This window comes from Cyprinus carpio, unplaced genomic scaffold (assembly GCF_018340385.1).
Source record: "Cyprinus carpio isolate SPL01 unplaced genomic scaffold, ASM1834038v1 S000006811, whole genome shotgun sequence".
Classification (NCBI taxonomy): domain Eukaryota; kingdom Metazoa; phylum Chordata; class Actinopteri; order Cypriniformes; family Cyprinidae; genus Cyprinus; species Cyprinus carpio.
The window spans coordinates 711521-718035 of record NW_024879397.1 but is presented as its reverse complement, the minus strand read 5'-3'; the positions used below and the strand labels follow the sequence as shown (position 1 = coordinate 718035).

The window sequence follows — 6515 nt, the reverse complement described above, 5'->3', positions numbered from 1 at the left end:
GACCCATTTCAAATCTTCCCTTTATGTCAAATTTTAGAAAAATTTGTGTCTGCTCAATTGTGCTCCTACCTGCAAAAAAATGATCTCTATGAAGAATTTCAGTCGGGTTTCAGGCCCCATCATAGCACAGAAACTGCACTTGTTAAAATTACAAATGACTTGCTTCTTGCATCAGACCAAGGCTGCATCTCATTGCTAGTTTTACTTGATCTTAGTGCTGCGTTCGACACCATAGATCACGACATACTCATAGATAGATTACAAAACTATACAGGTATCCAAGGGCAGGCTTTAAGATGGTTTAGATCCTACCTGTCCGATCGTCGCTACCACTTTGTTTATCTAAATGGGGAGTCAGCTCATTTATCACCAGTAAAATATGGAGTGCCACAAGGATCTGTCCTACGTCCTCTGCTATTTTCAATATACATGTTGCCCCTTGGTAATATCATTAGAAAATACGGGATTAGTTTCCACTGTTATGCTGATGATACTCAACTATATATCTCAACAAGACCAGGTCAAACTTCAGAATTATCTAAGCTAACAGAGTGTGGTTAAAAAAGGTGTAAAAGATTGGATGACCAATAATTTTCTCCTATTAAATTCAGATAAGACAGAGATATTACTTATTGGACCAGAAAACATTACACAGAATCTCGTAAATTACAATTTGCAATTAGACGGATGTACAGTTACTTCCTCTACAGTCAAAAATCTGAGTGTTATATTAGACAGTAACTTGTCTTTTGAAAATCATATTTCCCATGTTACAAAAACAGCATTCTTCCATCTTAGAAACATTGCCAAGCTATGAAACATGCTAACTGTTCCTGATGCATAAAAGCTAGTTCATGCTTTCATGACCTCTAGACTTGACTATTGTAATGCACTGCTAGCTGGTTGTCCTGCATCCTCAATAAACAAGCTGCAGGTAGTCCAAAATGCAGCGGCTAGAGTCCTTACCAGGTCAAGAAAATATGATCATATTACCCCAATTTTACAGTCTCTGCACTGGCTACCTATTAATTTCCCGTATCAGTTACAAAATATTATTACTTACTTATAAGGCCCTAAATGGATTAGCTCCTGCGTACCTAACTAGTCTTCTACCACGCTACAATCCATCACGCTCCCTAAGGTCACAAAACGCTGGACTATTGATAGTACCTAGGATAGCAAAGTCCACTAAAGGAGGTAGAGCTTTTTCGCATACGGCTCCCAAACTCTGGAATAGCCTTCCTGATAATGTTCGGGGTTCAGACACACTCTCTCTGTTTAAATCTAGATTAAAAACACACCTCTTTGGCCAAGCATTCAAATAATGCATCTCATAATTTTGGACTGCAGTTATATCTGATCAAATGTGCATTATTATTCTTTAACTTGGGTTAAACTAATTTTAATTTTACTTGGCTGGAACAGCAGCTACGCTAATTATGTCTATATTTGTTTCTCTAGGATTTACCCAAGCTCCAGTCTGGATCCAGGACACCTGAGAAGAGATGATGCCAACCCCTCAGAGGACCTCAGATGATGCTAACCCAGAGAGCAACATACAGAACTACCACATTTTGCTATAAGTTTGATTGCATAATTGCTGTTAATAGTGTTAATCGTCTGTTTGTTTACATCTTTTATTGATTTTTCTGAACATTTCTGCCTTATACACATAAACTGACAGTCACCACTGATAAGCGACTACTAAATATTGTAGAAACTTAATTTTCTGTAAAGTTGCTTTGCAATGATTTGTATCGTAAAAAGCGCTATACAAATAAACTTGAATTGAATTTAATTTAATTTAATGGCTGCAGAACATGGACTCTAGGTTACACACCAATACTACAATAAATCACATGCCATATTTCACTCATCCACATACCTGAGAGTAAACGGAGGGAAAATAAAATTGACCTGAACCACACGGCTCCACCAGAGAAAGCCAATGAAATAAGCCAGAGGTAACCAGAAATGGCTTTACACACCCCCAGCCATTTGTGCGTTCCGCTTTTATTAGAAGCGCAATCATGGTAATGATTAACCAGCCGGTTACTTAACACCGCTCATCACTAGGACAGACAGAGCCGATCAGCCCTATACGCTCACTACGCAAGCTGCGTAGGGGCCCCGCAAATTACTCAAGGCCCCGCCTCCTCCTCGTGTCATAGCGCGTCACGTCACCGTCAATTAATGTTTACAACATCCATGACAAAATGAAGCGAAACTATCCTTCTGGTCACGAAAAGAGGAAAAAAAAACCCCATGAAAGTGAACTGCGGGAACAACAATCAGGTAAACTTGTCTTCTCTCCTCTCTAAGTTTGAGGTCAGCAAAGTAAAGTTTATGTGCATTTCAGTTGTGTTTTTTCGGTCTTGCTAACCTAGCTGGGCAGGCAGGCAGTGCATCTCTTGCATCACTTTGTGCCTGACAAAAGTGAGAGTAAAATACAATTATTTATTACGTTTGATTTTGATAAACGACAAAGTGCAACGGTGTTTGTTTACTGCAGCTCGGAAAAGATAACCGCGTTGCGTGTGTTATCATGCGTTCATATGCGCATGCACGAAATGAAATGCGCATTTTTTCAAGCAGAAATATATGTGGAGACCAGACAGACTGTACAATATATGGGCGTGAATGATGGCACTCCTCATCAAAAAGTGCACATTATACATAGCCTACATACTTTTAAAACAAGACACTGATTATCTAGTCTCAGTCAATGTATAGTTAAAAACTCTATAGGCCTACAACTGCACTGCACTAATTATGCAAAATGGAAAGCAATGTATTGATAATTTGACAGTGATTGACTTGATTTATAGGCTATATTGAATTTAAAATGTTGATTAGCTGGACATACTGGTCAATGTGTGGATGCACATCCCTCAGTTAATAATAACCATAAATCAAGAATTGCTTCACCATATATATTACAAAAAAAAAAAAAAAAACCTTTAACATGCTATGGCAAGCCATTTTAGCTTTTATTCATTCACAGTTTATGCATTTTTGATATCAAGCATTACATTTTTTTACTATTTGCAATGTGAATTCTTGATTATTTTTACTAATAGTTAGTCAATAATAGCTAATACTAATAATATTAATACTAATAGCTAATAGTAATACTTAGTTACATTTTTATCTACCAATGTCTATTTTTGATATCAGGAATTATATGTTAACTTGTACAAAAGTTAATTCTTGATATCAATGATGTCATCACTCACAGGGATTATTGATATCTGCATAACTAGTTCACTAGTTAAATATTACAAGAGCCAATCCATAGTATAAATAGTATTTTATATTTGAAAATGTATAAAAGAAAATTGGGAGCCAGTTTGAATGGGGCTGATGCAGCTTATAAAACGAGTTATCTATAATTTGCAGGTGCTATGCTTAAGTTTGTCAGTAGAGGAGATGCTGGACCATCAGCCAGTACAAGCACAGACTCAGTTGATACACATCCAGCCTCAGCCAGTACTAGCACAGACCCAGAACAGCCAGCTTCAGCAAATACAGTACAGACGTCTTCAGAAAGTAGGAACACAGTGACAGACCCAGGTGAAGTACAGGCAGCCTCAGTCAGTACTAGCACAACCAGAGGTGTACAGTCAGCAGCAGATACAAGCAGCTCAGACCCAAATAGAACAGTTGCCGCTCCACCAAATGACCCAGCAGATTGGCCCCGGTCTTAACAGACTTTATGAGGACTGAGTTAGTGCGCAGAGGTCCATTCAAACCAGGACTGGATTTTTCTTTCCCTAAAGACAAGTCTAGAAGAGCTTTCCATTCAGGCTTATTACAGAGAAAACTGTCAAATGGGGAAAAGATTCACAGGAGCTGGCTTACATACTCAATCAAAAACAATGCTGTTTATTGTTTTTGCTGTAAACTCTTTTCTACAAAATACAATAAAATTATAAAGGAAAGGTGTGAATGACTGGTCAAATATCAATGCCATTCTGAAACACCATGAGAGTAGTCCTGAACACACACAAAATATGATTAAGTGGAGAGAACTTGATCTGCCCCTAAGTCAGGGTCAGACTATTGACCAGATACAAATGACCATTTATGAGGCTGAAAGAAAGAGATGGCGTGATGTCCTTACACGTTTAATAAGTATCACCCAGTCTCTGGCTGAACGAAACCTAGCATTCAGGGGTTCGTCAGAAAAACTCTTCCAGCCAGATAATGGAAACTTCCTAAAAGAGGTTGAATTACTGGCAAAATTTGATCCCATTATGGAAAACGATCTCAGCAAAATTTAAGATGGACAGACACATGCTCATTACCTTGGGCAGCACACACAGAATGAGCTAATACAGATTGTGAGTGGCAAAATTCTGGAAGCAATAGTGACTCAAATAAGAGACTCAAAGTACTTCTCCATTATCTTGGACTGTACACCTGACATTAGTCACCAAGGGGAAAGCCAGAGATCAAGGAGCACTTCCTCGGCTTTGTAAATGTTGAGGCTACAACAGGTTTAAATCTGTCCACTGTCATCTTAAATAAGCTGAATGAGCTGAAGATTTCATTTCACGCCTCAATGCAGTTGGATATAGCAGTTAATTTAATCTCGAATGCAAAGGCTTCCCTCACTACATACCGGGACACTGGATTCGCTGAGGCACAGACAACAGCCACAAGCATTTGCGAAGTAATGAATGTGGAGGCTGTTCTGAAAGAGAAGAGACTGAGAAACAGCAAGAGGCATTTCAGCTATGAGGCTCCTGATGAACCAATGACTGATGCACTGAAAAACCTTGAAGTCAACTTCTTTAACATTGTGGTCAACTCTGCTGTGACATCCATGGATGAGAGATTTGAAACACTCAACCAGGTGAAATCCAAATATGGAGTGTTGCTAAACTTCAGCACTGCCTCACAGATGTCTAGTGAATCTTTAAAGGCTCACTGCATGGAAGTTCAAAATACTCTAACCTTCAGAGATGACTATGACATCAGTGGAATGGATCTGGCACACGAGATTCAGAATTTACCTGATCTGCCATCAGATAAGATGACTGCATTTGAGTTGCTTTCATTTCTCTGTGAGAAAAACCTGGAGGAACTCTATCCTAATCTTTGGATAGCCCTAAGAATTGCAGTCACCCTGCCTGTAACAGTAGCATCGTCAGAGAGGAGCTTTTCAAAATTAAAGCTCATCAAAAGCTACCTGAGGTCTTCAATGTCACAGGAATGTTTGAGTGGATTGGCCCATCATGAGCATAAATCATGATGTGGGGAAAACACCTGTCCTATGATGACATCATTGATGATTTTGCCTCAAGAAAGTGCAGAAAAGGAATATTTTGATGGTAGGATTTTAATTTAAACATTCAAATGTTTACGCATTTGTAACATGTAACGAGTAACATGTAAGATTGTGTAAATGACTGTTTAACTAACTATGTGATATTCTTCTAAGTTTCTTCTAGACAGTCCAAATAGACTGGTGTTGCCCATACTGATGCCGAAAATGCCCAGGCTGTAGAGAGAACCTAAGTTAATCCCAAAAGCCAAAGCTCAGAGTTATAATTTATTATTTTCTTCTTATTTATGTTTACGTTAATATTCACTTACTTAATAATATTCACTTGTTATCTTAATATTCTATAGGAAATACTCTATTCAATAAATATTGTTTGTTTGAACCTCATTCTGTTCTATATATTGTTGTTCTATATTGTCGACTGTTTTGTTTAAAGGAGGGAGGATGTATTGGAATCACTGAAGTGTCAGGTGTGACTGTGTGGCAATGGCAAATGGTTTACATAGCTCACGGCGTCACGGGTCAGTTAGAGGGCCCCTTAGCAGAATTTTGCTTAGGGCCCCAGGGAGGTCAGGATCGGCACTGAGGACAGATTATTCCAGTTTACCACCAGGGGGAGTTAAAGAGAAAAAGTCCCACTGGGCTACACATGGCTGTCTCTAGAACAGGACCTCTTCATTTTAATGATGACTTAATGTATGATGGCAGTAGCAGAATGAATTTGGAAGGGTACAAAATCATCTTGGCTATCAATATTCAAGAAAATGCCACCAAACTTATTAGAAAGCACTTCATATTGGATCAGGACAATGACCCAAAACACCCTGCTAGTTCAGTCAAGAGCTTTATCTGGGCAAAGAAATGTAAAGTCTTAGATTGCCCAAATCAATCTCCAGAATTAAATCCGATTGAACATTAATTTTCACCAGCTGAAGAGGAGACTAAAGACAGAAACTCCCAAAAACAAGCAACAGTTGGAATTGGCTGCAATAAAGGCTGGGGAAAACCAATACTTATGCTCAAGACCAAGAGTCTGGTGATGTCTATGGGTTGCAGACTCACTGCTCTGATTGCATGCAAGGGATCTGCAACTAAATATTAGCTTCAAACATAAAAAATCATCCTCAAATAAAACCTTTCCAATACTTATGCTCACATCAGGTAGTGGGATGAACTCTAAAAGTGCTGTCCTTTTTATTTTCTAAAAACATGTATGTGTCAAAAG

At 38.6% G+C, this 6515-nt stretch overlaps 1 long non-coding RNA gene across 1 annotated transcript; it reads left to right on the top strand.

The window, feature by feature from the left end:
• The first annotated feature begins 5261 nt into the window (after positions 1-5261).
• LOC122144981 lies at positions 5262-5677 on the top strand. The gene is made up of 2 exons (XR_006160013.1): positions 5262-5336; positions 5447-5677. It is a non-coding gene; the product is annotated as an uncharacterized LOC122144981 (long non-coding RNA).
• The last annotated feature ends 838 nt before the right edge of the window (positions 5678-6515 follow it).